At 44.1% G+C, this 24,528-nt stretch overlaps 1 long non-coding RNA gene across 6 annotated transcripts in view; it reads right to left on the bottom strand.

The window, feature by feature from the left end:
- LOC138421672 (uncharacterized) overlaps window positions 1-24,528 on the bottom strand; it is a 122,028-nt gene that overhangs the window by 96,993 nt on the left and 507 nt on the right. The gene's annotated exons all lie outside the window — the stretch shown is intronic.

The following is a 24,528-nucleotide window of genomic DNA, read 5'->3' as shown; positions in this document are numbered from 1 at the left end:
AAAACAAGACACTGAAAGAGGAACTCCCCAGGTTGGTAGGTACCCAATATGCTACTGGAGATCAGTGGAGAAATAACTCCAGAAAGAATGAAAAGATGGAGCCAAAGCAAAAACAACACCCAACTGTGGATGTGACTGGTGATAGAAGCAAGGTCCGATGCTGTAAACAGCAATATTGCATAGGAACTTGGAATGTCAGGTCCATGAATCAAGGCAAATTGGAAGTGGTCAAACAAGAGATGGCAAGCTTGAACGTCGACATTCTAGGAATCAGTGAACTAAAATGGACTGGAATGGGTGAATTTAACTCAGATGACCCTTATATCTACCATTGTGGGAAAGAATCCCTTAGAAGAAATGGAGTCGCCATCATAGTCAACAAAAGAGTCTGAAATTCAGTACTTGGATGCAATCTCAAAAACGACAGAATGATCTCTATTCGTTTCCAAGGCAAACCATTCAGTATCATGGTAATCCAAGTCTATGCCCCAACCAGTAACGCTGAAGAAGCTGAAGTTGAACGATTCTATGAAGACCTACAAGACCTTTTAGAACTAACACCCCAAAAAGATGTCCCTTTCATCACAGGGGACTGGAATGCAAAAGTAGGAAGTCAAGAAACACCTGGAGTAACAGGCAAATTTGGCCTTGGAATGCGGAATGAAGCAGGGCAAATGCTAATAGAGTTTTGCCAAGAGAACACACTGGTCATAGCAAACACCCTCATCCAACAGCTCAAGAGCAGACTCTACACATGGACATCACTAGATGGTCAATACCAAAATCAGACTGATTATATTCTTTGCAGCCAAAGATGGAGAAGCTCTATACAGTCAACAAAAAGAAGACCAGGAGCTGACTGTGGCTCAGATCATGACCTCCTTATTGCCAAATTCAGACGTAAATTGAAGAAAGTAGGGAAAACTACTAGACCATTCAGGTACGACCTAAATCAAATCCCTTAGGATTAAACAATGAAAGTGACAAATAGATTCAAGGGATTAGATCTGATAGACAGTTGTGCCTGGAGAAATATGGACAGAGGTTGGTGACATTGTACAGGAGGCAGTGATCAAGGCCATCCCCCCAAAAAAGAAAAGCAGAAAGGCCAATGGTTCTCTGAGGAGGCCTTGCAAATGGCTGAGAAAAGAAGAGACTCTAAAGGCAGAGGAGAAAAGGAAAAATATACACATTTGAATGCAGGGTTCCAAAGAATAGCAAGGAGAGATAAGAAAGTCTTCCTCAGTGATCAATGCAAAGAAATAGAGGAAAACAATAGAATAGGAAAGCTAGAGATCTCTTCAAGAAAGTTAGAGATAACAAGGGAACATTTCATGCAAAGGTGGGCTCAATAAAAGACAGAAATGGTATAGACCTAATAAAAGCAGAAGATATTAGGAAGAGGTGGCAAGAATACACAGAACTGTCCAAAAAAGATCTTCATGACCCAGATAATCACGATGGTGTGATCACTCACCTAGAGCCAGACATCCTGGAATGTGAAGTCAAGTGGGCCTTATAAAGCATCACTACAAACAAAGCTAGTGGAGGTGATGGAATTCCAGTTGAGCTATTTCAAATCCTGAAAGATGATGTTGTGAAAGTGCTGCACTCAATATGCCAGCAAATTTGGAAAACTCAGCAGTGGCCACAGAACTGGAAAAGGTCAGTTTTCATTCCAAACCCAAAGAAAGGAAATGCCAAAAAATGCTCAAACTACCACACAACTGCGGCACAACTCATCTCACAGCTAGTAAAGAAACGCTCAAAATTCTCCAAGCCCGGCTTCAGCAATACATGAACCATGAACTTCCATATGTTCAAGCTGGATTTAGAAAAGGCAGAGGAACCAGAGATCAAATTGCCAACATCCACTGGATCATCAATAAAGCAAGTGAGTTCCAGAAAAACATCTATTTCTACTTTATTGACTATGCCAAAGCCTTTGACTGTGTGGATTACAACAAACTGTGGAAAATTCTGAAAGAGAATGGAATACCAGATCAACTGACCTGCCTACTGAGAAATCTGTATGCAGTTCAGGAAGCAACAGTTAGAACTGGACATGGAACAACAGACTGGTTCCAAATAGGAAAAGGAGTACGTCAAGATTGTATATTGTCACCCTGCTTATTTAACTTGTTTGCAGAGTACATCATGAGAAATGCTGGGCTGGAAGAAGCACGAGCTGGGATCAAGATTGCTGGGAGAGATATTAATAACCTCAGATATGCAGATGACACCACCCTTATGGCAGAAAGTGAGGAAGAACTCAAAAGCCTCTTGATGAAAGTGAAAGAGGAGAGTGAAAAAGTTGGCTTAAAGCTCAACATTCAGAAAATGAAGATCATGGCATCTAGTCCCATCACTTCATGGGAAATGATGGGGAAACAGTGGAAACAGTGTCAGACTTTATTTCGGGGGGCTCCAAAATCACTGCAGATGGTGATTGCAGCCATGAAATTAGAAGACGCTTACTCCTTGGAAGGAAAGTTATGACCAACCTAGACAGCATATTAAAAAGGAGATATTAAAAAAAATAAAAATAAAAAGGAGATATTACTTTGCCAACAAAGCTCCATCTAGTCAAAGCTACGGTTTTTCCAGTACTCATGTATGGATATGACAGTTGGACTGTGAATAAAGCTGAGTGCTGAAGAACTGATGCTTTTGAACTGTGGTGTTGGAGAAGACTATTGAGAGTCCCTTGGACTGCAAGGAGATCCAACTAGTCCATCCTAAAGGAGATCAGTCCTGGCTGTTCATTTGAAGGACTGATATTGAATGGCTCCCAGACAGCCATTTGGCTTTTATGCATTTCTTTTCCATGGGGATGGTCTTGATCCCTGTCTCCTGTACAATGTCACGAACCTCATTCCATAGTTCATCAGGCACTCTATCTATCAGATGTAGGCCCTTAAATCTATTTCTCACTTCCACTGTATAATCATAAGGGATTTGATTTAGGTCATACCTGAATGGTTGAGTGGTTTTCCCTACTTTCTTCAATTTAAGTCTGAATTTGGTTATAAGGTGTTCATGATCTGAGCCACAGTCAGCTCCTGGTCTTCTTTTTGTTGACTGTATAGAGCTTCTCCATCTTTGGCTGCAAAGAATATAATCAATCTGATTTTGGTGTTGACCATCTGGTGATGTCCATGTGTAGAGTCTTCTCTTGTGTTGTTGGAAGAGGGTGTTTGCTATGGCCAGTGCATTTTCTTGGCAAAACTCTATTAGTCTTTGCCCTGCTTCATTCTGTATTCCAAGGCCAAATTTACCTGTTACTCCAGGTGTTTCTTGACTTCCTACTTTTGCATTCCAGCCCCTTATAATGAAAAGGACATCTTTTTTGGGTGTTAGTTCTAAAAGGTCTTGTAGGTCTTCATAGACCCGTTCAAATTCAGCTTCTTCAGCGTTATTGGTTGGGGCAAAGACTTGGATTACCATGATATTGAATGGTTTGCCTTGAAGACGAACAGAGATCATTCTGTCATTTTTGAGATTGCATCCAAATGCTGCATTTCAGACTCTTTTGTTGACCATGATGGCTACTCCATTTCTTCTGAGGGATTCCTGCCCACAGTAGTAGATATAATGATCCTCTGAGTTAAATTCACCCATTCCAGTCCATTTTAGTTCACTGATTCCTAGAATGTCCACGTTCACTCTTGCCATCTCTTGTTTGACCACTTCCAAGTTGCCTTGATTCATGGATGTGACATTCCAGGTTCCTATGCAATATTTCTGTTTACAGCATCGGACCTTGCTTCTATCACCAGTCACATCCACAACTGGGTATTGTTTTTGCTTTGGCTCCATCCCTTCATTCTTTCTAGAGTTATTTCTCCACCGATCTCCAGTAGCATACTGGGCACCTACTGACCTGTGGAGTTCCTCTTTCAGTATCCTATTATTTTGCCTTTTCATACTGTTCATGGGGATCTCAAGGCAAGAATACTGAAGTGGTTTGCCATTCCCTTCTCCAGTGGACCACATTGTGTCAGACCTCTCCACCATGACCTGCCTGTTTTGGGTTGCCTCGCGGGCATGGCTTAGTTTCATTGAGTTAGACAAGGCTGTGGTCCTAGTGTGATTAGATTGACTAGTTTTCTGTGAGTATGGTTTCAGAGTGTCTGCCCTCTGATGCCCTCTTGCAACACCTACCATCTTACTTGTGTTTCTCTTACCAAGCTGGTTTTAGAAAAGGCAGAGGAACCAGAGATCAAATTGCCAACATCTGCTGGATCATGGAAAAAGCAAGAAAAACATCTATTTCTGCTTTATTGACTATGCCAAAGCCTTTGACTGTGTGGATCACAATAAACTGTGGAAAATTCTGAAAGAGATGGGAATACCAGACCACCTGACCTGCCTCTTGAGAAATCTGTATGCAGGTCAGGAAGCAAAAGTTAGAACTGGACCTGGAACAACAGACTGGTTCCAAATAGGCAAAGGAGTACGTCAAGGCTGTATATTGTCACCCTGCTTATTTAACTTCTATGCAGAGTACATCATGAGAAACGCTGGGCTGGAAGAAGCACAAGCTGGAATCAAGATTGCTGGGAGAACTATCAATAACCTCAGATATGCAGATGACACCATCCTTATGACAGAAAGTGAAGAGGAACTAAAAAGCCTCTTGATGAAACTGAAAGAGGAGAGTGAAAAAGTTGGCTTAAAGCTCAACATTCAGAAAATGAAGATCATGGCATCTAGTCCCATCACTTCCTGGGAAATAGATGGGGAAACAGTGGACACAGTGTCAGACTTTATTTTTGGGGGCTCCAAAATCACTGCACATGGTGATTGCAGCCATGAAATTAAAAGACGCTTACTGCTTGGAAGAAAAGTTATGACCAACCTAGAAAGCATATTGAAAAGCAGAGACATTACTTTGCCAACATTGGTCCGTCTAGTCAAGGCTGTGGTTTTTCCAGTAATCATGTATGAATGTGTGAGTTAGATTGTGAATAAGGCTGAGCGCCGAAGAATTGATGCTTTTGAACTGTGGTGTTGGAGAAGACTCTTGAGTCCCTTGGACTGCAAGGAGATCCAACCAGTCCATTCTGAAGGAGATCAGCCCAGCGATTTCTTTGGAAGGAATGATGCTAAAGCTGAAACTCCAGTACTTTGGCCACCTGATGTGAACAGCTGACCCATTGGAAAAGACCCTGATGCTGGGAAAGATTAAGGGCAGGAGGAGAAGGGGACGACAGAGGATGAGATGGTTGGATGGCATCACCGACTCAATGGACATGTGTTTGGGTGGACTTCAGGAGTTGGTAATGGACAGGGAGGCCTGGCGTGCTGCAGTTCAAGGGGTCACCAAGAATTATTGACTGAACTGAATTGAAAGGATTTCTTTACCGTCTGAGACACCAGTGAAATCCCATGGACAGAGGAGCCAAGTCCAGGGGGTCGCTAAGGGCTGTACATGACTGAGCTCAAATGAACCTTGGAGTTAAGGGCCCAAAAGCACACACTGGATACTTCCCACTGTTCCTAGAGTGACAATAAAGAAACTCACCATATCCCTCCAGGCTACCTGTTAGGGCAGTATGTCACCTGTTGGAAACAAATATCCCGAGGCTAAATCAAGTCAAAATGGAAGCTTATGGTGAGATTGCAAAGGTATTATGGAAAGTGTAATGGGGAAGAGCAAAACCTGACTCCAGGTTGTATCTACCTCTTACACTTTAACCTTTGTCTTTTCTTGCTTTTGTTATTATAATCGCTAAACAGATGCTATCCATAGCTGGAAGCATGCATAATGGCCTGCCTCAGGGAACCTGCCTTTCTGCCTGAATGTTAAAGTGCCTTTGTTCAACTCACAGGGAGACTTTATGACCCTGCCCACCTGTGAACGGCTGCAGAAAAGAAGAAATTAACACACCCTTTCCTCAATACTGGCCGAGCCAAGAGATATTTTGTAAAACTTCTGGCCTCCTGATACAAAGAGCCAACTTACTGAAAAAGACCCTGATGCTGGGAAAGATTGAGGGCAGGAGGAGGAGGAGTGACAGAGGATGAGATAGTTGGATGGCATCACCAACTCAATGGACATGAGTTTTAGTGAAGGACAGGGAAGCCTGACATAGTTCAGTCCATGGGGGAGCAAAGAGTCAGACACAACTGACCAACTGAACAGCAATGGCCTTTTTACTTTACTTCCTCACCTCCTCCCCCTCTCAATAAATGAAGCTAGCATCCAGACCCTGATAGGATGGTACTTGGTACTCTAGGGTACTAGCCCTCCATCTTCTCCAAGCCCCAGCTTTTCAGATGAAAGTTGCTATTCCTTGCTTCAACACCTCTTCTCTTGATTACTGGCTTGTTGTGAGGCAAGCAGGAGAAGGGAATGGCAACCCACTGCAGTATTCTTGCCTGGAGAATCCCGTGGTCAGAGGAGCCTGGTGGGCTGCTGTCCATAGGGTCACACAGAGTCGAACATGACTGAAGCGACTGAGCATGTGAGCATGCATTGGAGAAGGAAGCAACCCACTCCAGTGTTCTTGCCTGGAGAATCCAAGGGACAGAGAAGCCTGTTGGCCATCTCTACATCCCAGTTTCCTCTCCCAACAAATGCCTTTCTTTATAACTATCTTGAGTTTGGTCCAATATACTAGCCTCAGCTCCACTTTGACTCTAAAACTCCCCAAGGCCTCTCAGCTTGACTGCCCTTAGTTAATTGGCTTCATCTGACAACAACCCAGTGATTCCCAGAGGGATTAGATGCGCGTATCCTGGGCCAGTATTCAAGCTGACTTTGGCTACAGCCAGACAACTGCAATTGACTGAGAGAACAGGATTGAGAACTGGCTAAATGAGATCAAGCCTGAGTTCCATGAGCAATAAAAAATAATTATTGCTGTTTTAAGCTATTATGTTTGGGTAACTTATTACACAGCAATAATTGGAACATATTTTGGTATCGGAAGAAAGTTGCTGCTATAACAAAAACCTAAACATCATTACAATTCTGCTCCCAACATCTAAAGACCAAACACAGATTTCTTATTATAAATCACAGTATCACAATCATCCTTGGGTTTGATCAGCAGGCAGAAGCTGGAGGGGCCACAAAGAGCATGTCAGTGATCATCTAAAGTGGCTTTAGAGAGGAAAATGCTAGTGGGAGCCGAGGAAAGGGGACCCTTACAGGGGTGGAAAGTTTGGAGACACTACTGTCTGTTGTAATTTAGAAAAGTAGGAAACATATTTCATAAACACGATTGTTACCAAGTCCAAGTTTGCTCTGCTCGCCGCAAGACAGGTCAATAACTGAGAGGCGAGGTGGTGAGGCAAGGAACATGACCGTTTGGAAAGCCCAGCAGATTGCGAAAATGGCAGACGAGTGTCTCCAGAAAAAAAAAAAAAACTTATTGGGTCTGGATGCTGGTTTATTTTATACAATCTGAGGGGGAGAGGTGGTGAGAAAATAAGGTAAAAAGGTCATTGATCTTGCAAAGTATCTCCTTAATTGGCCAGCATCAGGGAAGGGATGTGTTCATTTCTTTTCTACAGCCATTCACAGGTGCGAAGGTTCCCTGTGGCAGGCCATTTTGTATGCTCACAGCTATAGACAGAGATTATAATAATAAAAGCAAAGAAAAGCAAAGGCTAAAGTAAAAAGAAACAGATCCAACATGGAGTCCGAATTCGCTGTTCCCTCTTACATGATGATCTGACCGACCTGCCTATTGTTATCGTTCAGTCGCTAAGTCATGTCTGACTCTGTGTGACCCCAATACAAAGAAGAGAGAGCACCTACAAAAGGAACATTTTTGGCTTTCAGTTAAAATGTAGAGGGCATGTAAAAGAGCCAGAGTTTTCTGAGTTTGAAAATAAAAGTACTTCTCAGTCCTAGCTTCTCCATAGGGCAAAATATTCTCAAATTAAAATGGCTTTCCAGCAAAGGATGAGCATAGTGTCTTTCATTAAGAGCTCAGAAATGTCTAAGAAGGCACCTAGTTAACTGTTTCAAACAGATAAAATGCTTCTAAAGAGCATTATGCTGTATCTCCCTATCTCTCTTCATAAACAGTAAGAAAAAAAGATCGCTTTATTTTGCTATTATTTAGAAAATCTCTTAGAAAAAACGTGTCTAAGATTCCTAAGGGCAGCCTGAAAAGGCATTCATGGTAGGAAAGAACTTACAGGGGCCGAAGAGTTCTGTGGTCATGGCTTTTTTGCCCATGTAAGGAGCTCTGGGAAATCATTTTAAAATTCTATTTTTTAGAATCAGTTTGAAGGGGAAAAAAAGGAGATACATAACAATATACGTAACAATATATCTTTGAGTTCTGTAGGAATTAAGGTAGCCGCTCAGGTGGAGGATGGTAACCAGATGCTAAGATCCCGGACTGGTCAGAACCTAAGGAATATTGACTTTCCCTGACTCTTGTGACTTCAATCAACCAAAACTTGAGCTCTGTCAACCTCTGCCCCAATTCTCTGCTCAAGCCCCTTCATGAATATGCATGTACTCTAAGCTTAAAACTTCCCCAGTTTTGCTTTGGGGAAGATCCCTGGTGTTCTCCTTGCTACTGCAAGTAATAAATCTTTCCTTCTTCCGCTCTTTGATTTGGGCATGTCATTTGGCTTCCACACTCATATGAAGTAAACCCAGATTTCAGATAACAGGCAGAGCTGCAAAGAAACATTGAATAGCAATGGCACCCCACTCCAGTACTCTTGCCTGAAAAATCCCATGGATGGAGGAGCCTGGTACGCTGCAGTCCATGGGGTTGCTAAGAGTCGGACACGACTGAGTGAATTCACTTTCACTTTTCACTTTTCATGCATTGGAGAAGGAAGTGGCAACCCACTCCAGTGTTCTTGCCTGGAGAATCCCAGGGACGGCAGAGCCTGGTGGGCTGCCGTCTCTAGGGTCACACAGAGTCGGACATGACTGAAGCGACTTAGCAGCAGCAGCAGCAGACCCTGATCAAGGAAGGAACCCACAATACATTTACAGCAGTGTTCAGATGCCTAGCCCACAGTTGGATATTGGATATGGAAGACAGGTGGATTATCTTTTTAATCCACAGATACTCAGATCGAGAAGACTCATTCTTTAAGAAGACTCATTCTTAAATAGCTGTAACTAAGAAAGCACAGTCAATGCATCTCAGTCATACCTGGAACTAAGGCCAAAGACAAAATCCTGGACTTCAAGCCTGAACCTGAATAGCATGAAATATTTGTGAGAATCTTGGGATGGAATGACCACATGGTCAGAAGCAGATTGTGGCAGTTTTAAATGTGACTTTCAAAATCTTTGACCTTCCTGGAATTCCCTCCTTCTCCTCGGTTTTGGCTTGATCAACTGAAAATAGCAGAAGTGGCCCTGGGTCAGTTTTCAGCCCAGATCTTAAGAAATGAACAGCTTCTACTTGCTTCTGTTTCCTTTTAGATCTCACACATCAGATTTTGAGGAAGCCCCAGGCCAAAGGGAGAAGTCAAGTATATCTTCCAGCAGATAACCCACATAAGATCTCAGTCAGCATCAAGGGCTAGACAGGAGAGTAAGAAGGCTTTAAGATGATTCCAGCCCAGCTGATATCCAATCATAACCAGATGACAGAAAATGAGAGAGACACAAGTAGCTAAGCCCAGTTAGGACCCCAAAATACATGAGGTACAAACTAAATGAGTGTTTTTAAGCCACTAAGCTTGGAGTGATTTGTTACACAGCAAGGATATCAAACAAGTCAATCCTAAAGGAAATCAACCCTAAATATCCATTGGAAGGACTGATGCTGAGCTGAAGCTCTAATACTTTGGCCACCTGATGCAAATAGGTGGTTCACTGGAAAAGACCCTGATGCTGGGAAAGATTGAGGGAAGGAGGAAAAGGGGGCAACAGAGGATAAGATGGTCGGATGGCATCACTGCCTCAATGGACATGAGTTTGAGCACACTCCAGGAGATAGTGAAGGACAGGGGGAGTCTGGTGTGCTGCAGTTCATGGAGTCACAAAGAGTCAGAAACAACTTAGCAAGTTAACAACAGTAACAATCTATAACCAGAACAAATAATTTCAGTAGTTTATATAATATCAAATTGCTTGAATGTGTGACAATGAGTATAAATAACTTTAAAAATAATAAGTCACTAAAAACTAAATTAAAATTTACTAAAATGATACAACACTTTGGAATCAGAAAGAATTAGGTTCAAATCTTGGTTGGCAGGCTTCACTGGCGGCTTGTTGGTAAAGAATTTGCCAGCCAATGCAGGAGACACAGGCTTGATCCCCGATCCGAGATCCCACATGCCGTGGAGCAACTAAGCCCATGCGCCTCAATTACTGAGCCTATGCTCAGAGCCCAGGAGCTGCAACTGATGAGCCCAGCTGCTTCAACTAGGGCAGCCTGTGTGCCTTACAGCCACACGCCGCAGAGCCCATGCTCCACAACGAGAGACTAGGGCAAGAGGTAGATAGGCCCCCCTGGGTAAAGTGATTAGAGATTCATTCCCTGTGGATGAAACTCCAAGGGGAGAACAGCAGGACAATTAACGAGAGGAGGCTGGGCCCTGCCCGGACCACATATTTTTCATTCCTGAAGTCAGGAAGACCTCGCTGAAAGCACCTTGGATGCCAAAGGGGAGCTATTATGTTCTACCTAGACTCCTTTTCAGTAAAATCCATCTTGGCTAAGAGATGCATGCACACACATCGGAGGATCCTGAGATACACCAAATACGGACTGTGAACTAGGCAAATCAAAATGATGGCCAAAGGAAAACCAGAAGAAATGCCCCATAAAAGTAACTGAGAATGCCATAGGGTGAGACTCAGTGACTCCCTCTTTCTCTCCCTGAGTCTGCCCATGTGGCCTATCTACACTTACTGTACCTTTTTTCTCTTAATAAATACTTATTTCACTACTTTTCGTCTTTGTGGAAATTCTTTTCTGCAAAGGCGAGGGCCAGGGCCCTTCTCACTGACCACTGGTCTAGTGGCTAGGATCTGGTGCTTTCACCACCATGACCCAGCCCAGTCTCTGGCTGGGAACCCGAGCCCTGCTCCCAGCTGTTGCAGGCTGGAGCCATCTGCGATCAAAACCACCACAATGAGAAGCACCCACAACACAGCAAGTAGAAAACAGTTCACACAGCAACTAAAACCCAGCACAGCCAAAAATAAATCAGTAAATAAAATTACTTCAAAAAAAATCTTAGTTGACATCCTGTTAGATGTATAACATTAGATAAGTTACTTAGCCTCTATGATTTCCAGTTTCTTTCTCATTAAAATAGTTTAAAACAAGAACACCTATTGTCTAAGGTTGTTGTGAAGTTTAAAATCAGAGAATAAAGGTAAATCCCTTAGCCCAGTATCTGGTACATAGTTGCTCAATACACAGCTATTTACAGTAGGCAGGTAGCTAGGTATGAACAGAGAAATGGGGGCAGAGGCCAGGCTGCAGGAAAGCACATATCTCATAAGTGGGAGGCGGAGGTCCTTAAGCAAACAAAGGAAAGCAGAAACTTTTAAACTGACAGGAAACCACACATTTTGTGTGATAAGGCAAGAGAAGGGGATGACAGAGGATGAGATGGTTGGATGGCATCACTGACTCAATGGACATGAGTTTGAGCAAACTCTGGGAGATAGTGAAGGACAGGGAAGCCTGGAGTGCTGCAGTCCATGGGGTTGCAGAGATGATGGACAGGACTAGGGGACTGAACAACAACAACAAAGGGTGGTAAGAGTAGCAGAGAGAGAAAGGTAGGCGAAGGTGGGGATGTCCTGCATCCAAATGCAACCTTTTGCTCACTGTGCTCTTACTACCATAAGATTATCCTTACAGGCTAACAATGAAAACAGTGACAGACTTTATTTTCTCGGGCTCCAAAATCACTGCAGATGGTGACTGCAGCCATGAAATTAAAAGATGCTTACTCCTTGGAAGAAAAGCTATGACCAACCTAGACAGCATATTAAAAAGAAGAGACATTATTTTGCCAACAAAGGTCCATCTAGTCAAAGGTATGATGTTTCCAGTAGTCATGTATGGATGTGAGAGGTGGACTATAAAGAAAGCTGAGCCCCGAAGAATTGATGCTTTTGAACTGTGGTGTTGGAGAAGACTCTTAAGAGTCCCTTGGACTGCAAAGGAGATCAAACCAATCAATCCTAAAGGAAATTAGCCCTGAGTATTCATTGGAAGGACTGATGCTGAAGCTGAAACTCCAATACTTTGGCCACCTGATGCAAAGAACTGACTCATTAGAAAAGACCCAGATGCTGGGAAAGATTGAAGGTGGGAGGAGAAGCGGACAACAGAGGATGAGATAGTTGGATGACATCACTGACTCGATTGACATGAGTTTGTGCAAGCTCTGGGAGATGGTGAAGGATGGGGAAGCCTGGCACGCTGCAGACCATGGGGATGCAGAGAGTCGAACACGACTGGGAGAATAAACAACAACAAGCCTCACAGGTAAGAAATACCCATCATGCACCAGGGCCACGACACTTCTGATTTAAGCTAAATAAGGACAAAAATCCCTCTTCCCCTTAGAAAAATGGAGCTGGGATGAAAATCAAGGATGATGACCCTCAAACTCCTCCTTCCCCAGGAATATTTTGCCCCTTCATTTGTATGCCCCTCATAACCAGTTTGCAAGAGAAACAGGATGGCAGCTCCTCACATGCCTGCCCACTCTACCTCTGAGAGTGTTTTCTTTGCTTAAATAAGCTCTCACTTTACTTTCTCTCTTTTTTTTTTTTCCACTTTACTTTCTTAACCTCTCTGCACTGTCTCTGAATTCCTCTCCACAAAGAATCTTACATTCACTGGGAATATCACCATTGTTACCAACACGATGGATAGATAGGCCTCTGGTAATTGTCAACTACAAACTGGCACTTGCCAAGAGCACTGCCAATGACTGGACAACAAGGGGTTTGCCATTTGCCTCTGTGGAGACTGAACCCTGTGCTCCTGCAGCTGTTGACCTTCAGCACCCCTGAGGGAGTTCAGGGTGGAGTGAGACACTCTGTGACCCAGGGAACATGGTGGGGCAGGTCTTAGACAGCTGGATATTTTTAGGAAAAGATTTTATGATCCCAATCCCTGCATCTCCTCATATCTAGAAAAGCACTAAGGGATGAAGGGATTCTTCATGGTGACATCAGATCCTCATGACTAGGAGAAAACCTCTTGTAACATAAATGCTTGATTGCATTGACATTCCCCTTCACCAAAACCTTATATATTGACTTCCCCCCACTACCTTTTCAGAGCAGTCCCTCAGAACTTTCTCAGGTGCTGCCTCCTGGGCTGCAGCCCTCATTTTGCCCCAAATAAAACTTAACAATTCTCAAGCTGTGCATCTTTTTTAGTTGACATAATGAACAGGCTTTCTCTCATATAAGAGCTCTAAGAATTCTTTCAAGTGGGCTGGCCAAGTGCCAATTTGCCTTGTGCAACACTGGTTGGAAGACTCTGGAAATACACAGTCCAAACAGGGCTTAGGCATTTGTTTGAGTCCAGATGGAACTCATTCCTAAACAGTTACTACTGGAAATAGACATACTTTCTGTACTTGAGCATTGGTGGGTATGAAAGTAAACAGGTGAGAAGCGAGCAAGGTAAAGGAGACAGACTTCCATACCACAGACAAGATCAACACTGTACAAATGGGGTCAGTTTCTGAAGAGCAGATGGAGGATCTAGTGTGATTTTACATTAGCTACTCAGTTCAGCTGTTACTGAGTCCAAGCTCACTCTGCTTGCTTCACGACAGGCCAATAAATCAGAAACGAGGTGCTGAGGAGATGAATCCAGCTAACCAAGAAGATGGTAGACTAATGTCTCAAAGTAACCATCTTATGGGGTCTGGATGCCAGGTTCTTTTATTGATCAGAGATGCAGGGAGGTAAGGAAATAAAGTGAAAAGCCATTAATCTTGCAAATATCTCAGAATGGCAGGCCTCAGGCAGTGTATAGTGTTAGTCACTCAGTTGTACTAGACTCTCTGAGACCCCATGGACTGCAGCATGCCAGGCTCCTCTGTCCATGCAATTTTCCAGAAAAGAATACTAGAGTGGGTTGCCATTTCCTTCTCCAGGAGATCTTCCTGACCCAGGGATCAAACCCAGGTCTCCCACATTGCAGGCAGATTCTTTACCATCTGAGCCACCAGGGGAGCTTCAGGCAGGGGGTGTGTTAATTTCTCCTTTCCTGCTGTCTACAGTGGACAGAGTTCTGAACAAAGGCACTTTAGCTTAACAGTCAGGCAAAGGGCCTGGATCCTCTGAGGTGTACCACTATGTATGATTAAATTAGAAAAGCAAGTCAAAGAAACAGTTCCAACAGGGAGTCATAATTGGCTCTTTCCTGAAACAAGCTAGTAGAACTTCAATTAAATATTGAATTTTCACAAAGTCCTCAAGTTTATGTCACAGAACATCCAAAGCAAGAGGCAGTGGGGCTCATAACATAAGGAAGCTTACGATCCAGTTAGATGTTAATTTAGTCAATCTTAACATTTCTTCACTCATTTCACTTCCAGAATGTGTTCCCTTGCTGTTTCCTTTGTCTCAAGTCCCTCCTAAGCTGTTACCTTTACCTCTGCCCAAGTAGAGTTTATAAAATATGATTCTAATCCTGACACTCCCAAGCTTTTAAATCTCTGGTGGGTGCCCGTTTTTTTAACAAAGTCCAAACTCTTTAACACGGTCGGAAAAAAACTTTACAGTCTGGTCTTCAAACCCTCCAATGGTATCACATTGCTTTGAGTATGTGTTTGTGTGTTCAGTTGCTAAGTGGAGTCAGACTCTTTTTGACTCTTTGCCAGGCTCCTCTGTCCATAGGATTTCCAAGGCAAGAATACTGGAGTGAGTTGTCATGCCCCTCTTCAGGTGACCTTTCCAACCCAGAGATCAAACTCACATCTTCTGTGTCTCCTGTACTGCAGGTGGATTCTTTACTGCTGAGCCACTGGGGAAACCCTTGCTTCTAGAATGGAATCCAAATTCTTCCCTGCATCCTGCTAAGCTGCTAAGTCACTTCAGTCAGGTCCGACTCTCTGCGACCCCAGAGACGGCAGCCCACCAGGCTTCCCTGTCCCTGCGATTCTCCAGGCAAGAACACTGGAGTGGGTTGCCATTTCCTTCTCCAATGCATGAAAGTGAAAAGCGTAAGTGAAGTCGCTCAGTCGTGTCCGACTCTTAGTGACCCCATGGATTGCAGCCCACGAGGCTCCTCCGCCCATGGGATTTTCCAGGCAAGAGTACTGGAGTGGATTGCCATTGCCTTCTCCATCCCTGCATCCTACCAGGTCCCAAATGAACTGGATCCTCTCTGACCTCACCTTTCCCCATTCTTTCTCCCCTCCCTCATTCAATTCCAGACATACTGACCATCTTCTTTCCCTAACATGCCTCAGAGCCTTGGAGAGGCTCTCATCTCTGCTTAGAGAACTTTTTCTTGAGTTCTTCGCATAGCTGATTCCTTCTTAAACCTCCCGAACCATGCAATCTGTTACATACACATCGAAGAGTCAGCTGACTTTCTTAACTGTGTTTCACAGGAGCCATTTCTGACTCTACTCCAGAGAAGACAATTCTGACTCCTTGCTGGAAACTGTTTCTTAAACTTGCTTTTTATCGCTTTTGTTACTATAATCCTACATAATGGCTTGCCTCAAAGGACCCTGCCTCTTTGCCTGACTGTAAACTGAAGTGCTTTGTTCACATCATAGAGAGATAATCTGACCCTACCCACCTGTGTGCAGCTACAACAAAAAGAAGAGATTAACACACCCCTTCCAATAGCTAGACTTCCCTGGTGGCTCAGACGGTAAGTCTGCCTACAACGTGGGAGACCTGGGTTTGATCCCTGGGTCATGAAGATCCTCTGAAGAAGGAAATGGCAACCCACTCCAGTATTCTTACCTGGAAAATCCCATGGACAGAGAAGCCTGGTAGACTACATTCCATGGGGTTGCAAAGACTGAGCGACTAAACTTTCTTAAACTTTTTCAAATAGCTAACCCTTCTTAGAGATGTTTTGCAAGACTAAAGACCCTTTTTACTTTACTTCTTCACTGTCTCTCCCTCTCTATTCTGCCTTTTCACTTTGGTTCCGCATTGCTTTTCTCTCTCAGACTCTGTAACAGAAACTAGCATCCAGACCCCAACAAGATGGTTACTCTGAGACATTAGTCTGCCATCTTCTTGGTCAGCAGGCTTTCTGAATAAAGTCATATTCTTTGTCTCAATAGCTCACCTCTCAGATTCACTGGCTCGTGGTGCAGCGAGCAGAGTGAAATTGGACTCAGTAACAACAGCACTTACTATAAGCTGTAATTATCTCACTTCTTTATCTGCAGGCCCCATGAATGCAGGAATCCTATCAGCCAGGGTCACTGCATTATCCTCAACTCAGGGAATAGTGCTTAACATAGAGTATGTGCTCAAAAATTTTGTTGGGCCTGAATTTATCTACATTTTCCAGACTTGGAATTCAGACAGCTTAGGAGATTCACTTAAGCAGCAGTGAGCCAGGTCTGATTTTGAAATCCAGGATCTAGACCAGTGCTGCTCAAAGCAGCAGGTCAACAAACAACTTGTTACTGGTATAAGCCTGAGGCAGTGACAGATTGTGCGCAAATGGGGAACAATACAATGCTACCTTCATCAAGCATGTGCGTGACTGTTCAGTCGCTCAGTCATGTCTGACTCTTTGCAACTCCATGCACTGTAGCCTGCCAGGCTCCTCTGTCCATGGGATTCTTCAGGGAAGAATACCGGAGTGGTTTGCCATTTCCTCCTCCAGAGGATCTTCTCGACCTAGGGATGGAACCCACATCTGCGTCTCCTGCATTGCAGGCAGATTCTTTGCCATGGAGTCATCAGGGAAGCATGTCGAGCATGTCTTGCTATGAGAAAAATATCCACTGAACCAGAAACAGTGTGCCTAGCAGTGTAGCTGATGTCCATTCCGCAGTAACCTCCTATCACATTGGGAGTTCATCACAGACAGGTGGGACTGGCACCCACTTGTGCCCCACACTTAGATTAGCATTAGTCTGGCGACCACCATTAGTCTGAACTCCTTACTCCTCATGTCTTAGCCAATAACTTCCTATTAAGCACCTGGTTTATTCCTTGCTCCTGCTTCCTCTCATCTGTGGGCTTGTGCATAGGAAGTGCCTGATCATTTGTATTGCAGATGAAAAGAATATTGAGAAGTTTTTTTCTTTCTTTCTTTTTTAAATCCTGCTTTTCAAAGATAGCAAATAAACCCTTTTTTTTTTTTTTTAATAATTCCCCAGTTTGGGAATTTTCACAAGGCTCCAGTCTTCAGAAAGCTATTCTTGCTGGCTAGCTGGCTAAGTTCTCAGTCAGAGCTCTGATTTCTGAAGCAGAACTGTGCAAACTATTCTTATTATACACACTGGCTTCACAGCCTAAGGCAGTGACCGCTTTAAAAATTTTGTGATGCTGGGGTGTGTCCTCAAGTGCTCTTAATCTCTCATTATACTGGTTCAGAGCTCCCTAACCAGAGCCTGCCCCTCCTCTAGATCACCATGGACTTCCTACCCATGCTTTCTCTTCTAAAACACACACACACACACACATACACACACACTCCATGCCAAGGTAGCTTGCCAGTAAGAAAGATTTGCTCATTCAAATATTCAGTGAGAGCTTCCTCTGTGTGAGGAACCATCTTGAGTTAAGGATTAAAAGATACAGTCCTTGCCCTCCGGGATCTTTCTGAGCTGAGTGAGGAAGTCAGATGAAATATGATGCAATGCTATGATGAATGCTATGAACAAAAGTCCTAAAGTTTTCTAAGATAGCCAAACAGGCACCCTAGTCTAGTCTGCTTGTGCTCACCAGTAAGAGCAATGTGACTGCTAAGCCACTTCAGTCGTTTCCAACTCTTGGCCACCCTACAGACTATAGCTTACCAGGCTCCCCTATCCATGGGATTCTCCAGGCAAGAATACCAGAGTGGGTTGCCATGCCCTCCTCCAGGGGATCTTCCTGACCCAGGGATCAAACCCAAGTCTGTTATGTCTTTTGCTTTAGTGGGCAGATTCTTTACCACTAGACCACCTGGGAAGCCAGAGGAGATATTTAAAGACTTAACTATCAGCATGAATGCTCTGTCCTTCTAATAGTCACCAACAAAGCTCCATGTGTCAAGCACTCTAGATGTAGGAAGTCACTTCATTTTCACAAAGGCTGAAGAACCATTTATTTTTGGGCGTTCCTTCCAGCTTGCGGGATCTTAGTTCCCTGACCAGGGATTGAACCTGCACCTTTGACAGTAAAAGGGCAGCGGAGTCCTAACCCAGAGATTTGAGAGTCATTTTTATTCTCATTTTACAGATGAGGAAACCAAGACATAGAGAGGAAAAATTGCCACTCCAAAGTTTCACAACCAATTAGAGATCAGGACCTAGCCCTGTTGGATTGTGATATCTAGATTTTAACCATTGCACTCTGCTCTAATTTTGAAAAAGCTTTGATGAATACCCCTGCGTAGGTGTCCCAGGCCTGGAAGACACCCATCTGTAATTAGAGTTGGCCCTGATTAAACATGGTGTTAGGAAATACATGATGGCTCCCAGGCCATATGCTCTTCTCCCTCATAAAGTACAATGATTCACTCCTACTAAATTGCCTTTGTTGCCAATAATTCTTGGTTGCTGGAAGTTTCTAGAAGAATGAGAGTTCCTAGGTTGCATCTGAAGGACTTAAACCCAAACTCATCTAGTCTAATTATTTGTGAGCCAACTTTCTGGATCAGACTCCATGCTAGGCTTGTGGATACTAAGCAGAATAAGCTACAACCCAAGCCCTTGAAGAGTTCATCAGGTATTAAATAGACAGGAGAGTAAATGGATCACTATATTATTATGCAATGAGCAGTGAAGACTGAAGCCTGTACAGGGACTGGAAGTAGCAAAGAGGAAGTCTTTCCAAAGGAGGGGATTTCTGGGTTGGGTTTTAAAGTATAAATAGGTAGTCAATAGGAACTCAAGAAGAGAGGCTATACATGCAGAGCGTGGGGCAGCAGCATGTACTCGGTTTGCTAGAAGCAGTTTTGTCTTATCAGAGTATACAGTGAGGGTTGCCCTGATGAAAGAGATACAGCTAAAGAGGTTCCCAGTATCACGATGTGTCTTATGTCCTAGAATGGGATTTTATCCAGAGGAATGCACCATGGGACAGGCAGGGTTCTAAGCCCCGAAAATAAAACTGTCTGGTGTGCTTTGGAGAAAACTCATTCTGGCAGAGGGTTGCCCAGATGAAAGAGATACAGCTAAAGAGGTTCCCAGCATCACGATGTGTCTTATGTCCTAGAATGGGATTTCATCCAGAGGAATGCACCATGGGACAGGCAGGGTTCTAAGTCCCGAAAATAAAACTGTCTGGTGTGCTTTGGAGAAAACTCATTCTGGCATCTCTAAGGAGGGTAGATGGGATAAAGCCAGCCAAGAGGCAGGAAGGACCTTTAAGGGTATAAATGTGAGATGAAGAGGCTGGTGCTCAGGTGAGAGCAGTGAGGTTAGACAGCAAGGAATAGATACAAGGACAACAGCAGAAGGATGGGGTGACTGGCTTGACTGGCTGACGCGGACTGTGCAGGGGAGAGAGGAGTCCAGGATGACTCCCAACTCTCTGTGTTGGGCGAGTGGGTGGAAGCTGGTACCACCGACTGAGGCAGGGCCTTTAGGAAAGGGAGCAGGCAAGAAAGGAGGTCGTAGGAGGATGAAGAGCTCCTATCTGAACTTGTTGAGGTTAATGAGCCAGGGGGTGGGGATCAGCAGGCAGAGCAGAGCTCCAGAGAAAGGCACTTCCCTGTTCCCACGAGGAAACACCCAGGAGGACCTGTCCCTGGGCAGGGCAGAAGTATGTGACACCCTGGCTGGGGAAGCCTCTAAAATGCAACCATCAACTACTGAAACAAGTTGACACCTATGACAAAGCCTGCCTTACATCTCCCATCTGAGAAGAGGATGATCCTGGAGGATCAATAAGGCCAAGGCAGAACTCCTAATTTTTCATCCAATTACTCCTCATGACCCCTTTCTTTGCAAGTGACACTACCATACACTCTAGAGCTCAAGCCCAAACCCTAAAACTTACCCTTCAAGCCTCCCTTTTCCTTCTCCCCATCCACTTCACCTAATTTATCCTCAACTACCACTCTGTCTCAAACAGCCCATCATTCTCGATCCCTCACACTGCATTAGCATCTTCGTAGCGTCTACACTATCTAAAGTGAAAGTCACTCAGTCATGTCCAGCTCGACACAGTCCACGGATTTCTCCAGGCCAGAATCCTGGAGTGGGTAGCCATTTCCTTCTCCAAGGTATCTTCCCAAACCAGGGGTCGAATCCAGGTCTCCCACATTCCAGGCAGATTCTTTACCATCTGAGCCACCAGAGAAGCCCAAGAGTACTGGAGTGGGTTGGCTTATCCCTTCTTCAGCAGATTTTCCTGACCCAGGGATCGAACCAGAGTCTCCTGCATTGCAGGTGGATTCCTTACAAGCTGAATTATCAGGGAAGATCCATACTATTTAAATTTACTTCCAAAGTTATATTCTCGAACATACTACTATATAGCAGCCTGCTTGTTTACTGTCTATGTCCCCCAGTGGAACATAAGCTCCAGGACAGTGGGGGCTTTGTCCTGATCTTCACTGTATCCCTCACCACTAGAACTGTGCCTGGCATACTGTAGGAGCTCCATAAGCAATGGTTAAATGAAGTTCTGATTGGAGCACTTCTCTCCCCCGTTGCTGCCGCCACACTGATTCAAGCTCATCCTCCCCCACAGTTCCCAGAGTGCTCTGGGAGCTTCCCACTCCACTACAGACTTGGTAACTGATTCCATGTAGGGCCAGGGGGATGTAGTGGAGAAACTTGAGGCGATCAGTCTTTACAAGTCATGGCACGTCTCCAATCCACCCATTTTTCACAAAGCAGCCAGGGTAGCCTTCTATAATCATAGGTCATGTCACTCCCCTGCTTTAAACCCTCCAGTGGTCCTCAAGGCCCAGCAGACCCACGCCTCCAACTCCACTTCTGATCACTTTACTTCTTGCTCTCTACTCCCCACATTCTGCTTCTGTCTCTCCAACCAAAACTACCTTCAGTAGCATCCACAACTCTGTCCTCCCGAGCAATTTACAGGAATCTCAGCTCATATGCCATCTCCTCAGAGAAGCCTTCTCTGACCATCCAAAGTATTCTCCTGCAACCCCAGGCACCCTCCAGCACATCATGCTGGTTATTTCCTTCACATCACTTATCACAGCATATTCCTGTTTACTGATTTAACTTATTGTTTCTCTCTCTCTTACCACCCCCTCAGCCAGCATGTACTGCAGTATGCAGAACATAGTCAAAACTCAACTAATATTTGTTGGACAGAACTGTTTCCACTATCATGATGGTGATTATGGTGATGCCAATGACGCTCACACAAATGACGCTCCGCATGGTGAGACGCTGGTTTGATTCTGTAGATTCAAGGACTGACTGGAGCTTGTTCTTAACCATCTAATTAGAGACAGAATCCACTGTTACAAGCTTGGACTGGGCTTTGAAGCTAGAATGTGTGTGTATTTGTGTGTGTGTGTTTTCTTCATACCAGGAGACCCCATAATCACCACTAGGTACCACCTACCACCTGTCTCCATGGAGACACACTCATTAAAGCAGGATGAGGGTGTGTCAGGCCTCCTCTATTACACTGCATCATGGGATGGACTGTTTTCGGGAGACAATACATATTGAGACAGGAAGTGCTCAGGTCAAGAACTTCTCTTGGGGGCTTCCCTGGTGGTCCAGTGGTTAAGAATCCGCCTTGTAATGTAGCAGATACTGGTTCAATCCCTGGTCTGGGAATATCCCACGTGCTGCAGGGCAACTGGGCCGTTGTCCCACAGTTACTGAGCCCAGGCTCTGGAGCCCAGGAGCCACAACTACTGAAACCTATGAGCGCTACCGCCTGTGCTCTGCAACAAGAGAAGCCACCACAAGGAGAAGCCTGTGAAACACAGGTAGAGAGTAGCTCCTGCTCGCCACAACTACAGAGAGCCCGCGCACAGCAACAAAGACCCAGCACAGCCAAATTAAATAAACAAATATTAAAAAAAAAAAAAAAAAAAGAACTTCTCTTGGACCCTTTAGATTTTCCTCGCAGCTCCTGCACTTACTCTGCCAGGATGGGTGCTGAGGACACGCTAGGGAAAAGAGAAAATGCAGTGAACCCAACAGCCGAAGCGGCTGCAGAAGACTCTGGCCAGAAACTGAAGCGACATGACCCGTCAGTTTCAGTAACACTGGAGAAAACCTAAAAGAAAAACGTAGTGGAACTCATCTCCTATTACTCCTAAAAAAAGGGACATATGTTAATGAACTTTAATTCAGAGATGGAAGAAATCTCAAACAATTGTTTCATTTTACTGATGAGTAACTTGAACCCAGAGAGGAGAAAGGACTTTCCCAGGGTCATACAGAAATTCCAAGGCTGATCTAAGACTAGAATTCTACTCGTATTTGAAAGTCAGTGTTTTTCTCACACGTGACATCACAAATATAAGTCTAATGTTAAAGCTAAATTAAACTAAGCCATCCATGTATGGCCACAGAAACTAGCAAAAGCCTGTATCCGAATTCCTATGACTCTTATTTCCAGTTCGCTTTCCTTCTGGTCCATCGGCAGCCTATCACAAGGCAAAGGTGTCACTTCCCCTTTGACTTCCAAGCTGATGCCACCAAATAAGGCACAAACCAAGGAAAGACGTCTGTTGGTAGACAACAGAGTATGCACACTAGGCTTAAGCAGACAGTGAATCATATTAGATAGTGAACACTCCTTGGAACCATGTCAAAAAAAAAAAAAAAACAAGTGGGAAAACAGGACTACTCAAGCATAAGAGAGTTCTGTATAGAATGGGGTAACCTCAGGGCTGTGTGTGTGTGCTGGGCGGTGGGGGAGGTTAAAGTCTACTACTCAAGGTTCTAAGTTACCAGGTTACATATCTGAGAGCTCAGAAATGTATCTACTAAAAATACACATAAAAATAAATTTCTAAATAATAAACGTGGAAACAGGGATCAGAATAACAAAAGATAAGGAACTGCAAAGCACCAATGAGACCTGGAATCCAATTCTAAGTAATCACCTTGGACAAAGAGTCTAGATATTTAACCTTTCTCCTTTATCTTTACAATAAGCATAATGATGGCAATAAAAACACAGTCATCCTTTGCTGATCACTTCCTATTGGACAGATAATGAGGAAAGCATTTTAATGCGTTCTTCCATCTCAGTCCTCATTATTCCCAATGAGAATCGAAGAGATGAAGTAATTTGCCCAAATTTATAATCAATTTGTAGAACCAAGAAGTGAACAAGTTTGAATGTGGCACCCCACTCCAGTACTCTTGCCTGGAAAATCCCATGGACGGAGGAGCCTGGTGGGCTGCCGTCCATGGGGTCGCTAAGAGTCGGACACGGCTGAGCGACTTCAATTTCACTTTTCACTTTCATGCACTGGAGAAGGAAATGGCAACCCACTCCACTGTTCTTGCCTGGAGAACCCCAGGGACGGGGGAGCCTGGTGGGCTACCGTCTATGGGGTCGCACAGGGTCGGACACAACTGAAGTGACTTAGCAGCTTAGCAGCAGCATTCCCAATGAGGATCGAAGAGATGAAGTAATTTGCCCAAATTTATAATCAGTTTGTAGAACCAAGCAGTGAACAAGTTTGAATTTTTAATCATTATATTTCAAAGGGTGATAAAGATTAAACTTAAGTTAAAATTTAAGAAAAGAAACTTGTAAAGTGCTAGCTCTTCGTATGTGCTCCCTAAATGATGGTTTGTGTCCCTCCAGTTCTTATTCACAATCCTTGTCATAATCTCCACAAAGAAGGTGCAGTAAGGCTCAGTCCTCCATTGGCAACTCTCAAACCAGTTACTGCCACAGTCACTAAATTCCTGATCAGCTAATTGGGGGAGGGGAGGCCAGGAGAAGACCTTCCCCCCCAAGCTGTCCCTCCCCATTCCAGAGGACTCAGAACCTGGAAGGCACAGGGGAAGGAGTGCAAACGAGGGCACTTTTTTCTCTGGGAGTTAGTCTTCCCTTTGGAAGAAGAGAGCTGAGGGGACATGGAACCACAGCAAAGGCCGCCTTGTCTGCAAGTGACAACTTCTCAGATCCCGTCTCTTCTTCAAAATGAGTGATAAATAACTGCACACACTTCACAAAGATACTGAATTAAAATATTTCCCCAAAAGTGCTTAGCAGAGTGCGCATGACTGTTGGTAGAATGGTTACTGGTGTAAATGGGACTTATTAATGTTATTGCCATTACTATGACTATCATTGTCATCCCAACTCCAGCATTGGAAGTGTCTATTAAGCCAGCGGATTTCTTCGTGAATGACTTTAATTTACAAATATATTCACCGGCATTTTTAAAGAGCGCCTCTAGAGCCCTGTACTTATAGCGTTTTCTCGGGCACACTGAC

This window comes from Ovis canadensis, chromosome 16 (assembly GCF_042477335.2).
Source record: "Ovis canadensis isolate MfBH-ARS-UI-01 breed Bighorn chromosome 16, ARS-UI_OviCan_v2, whole genome shotgun sequence".
Classification (NCBI taxonomy): Eukaryota; Metazoa; Chordata; class Mammalia; order Artiodactyla; family Bovidae; genus Ovis; species Ovis canadensis.
Note: the sequence above shows the minus strand (reverse complement) of the source record. Positions and strands in the feature narration are given on the sequence as shown.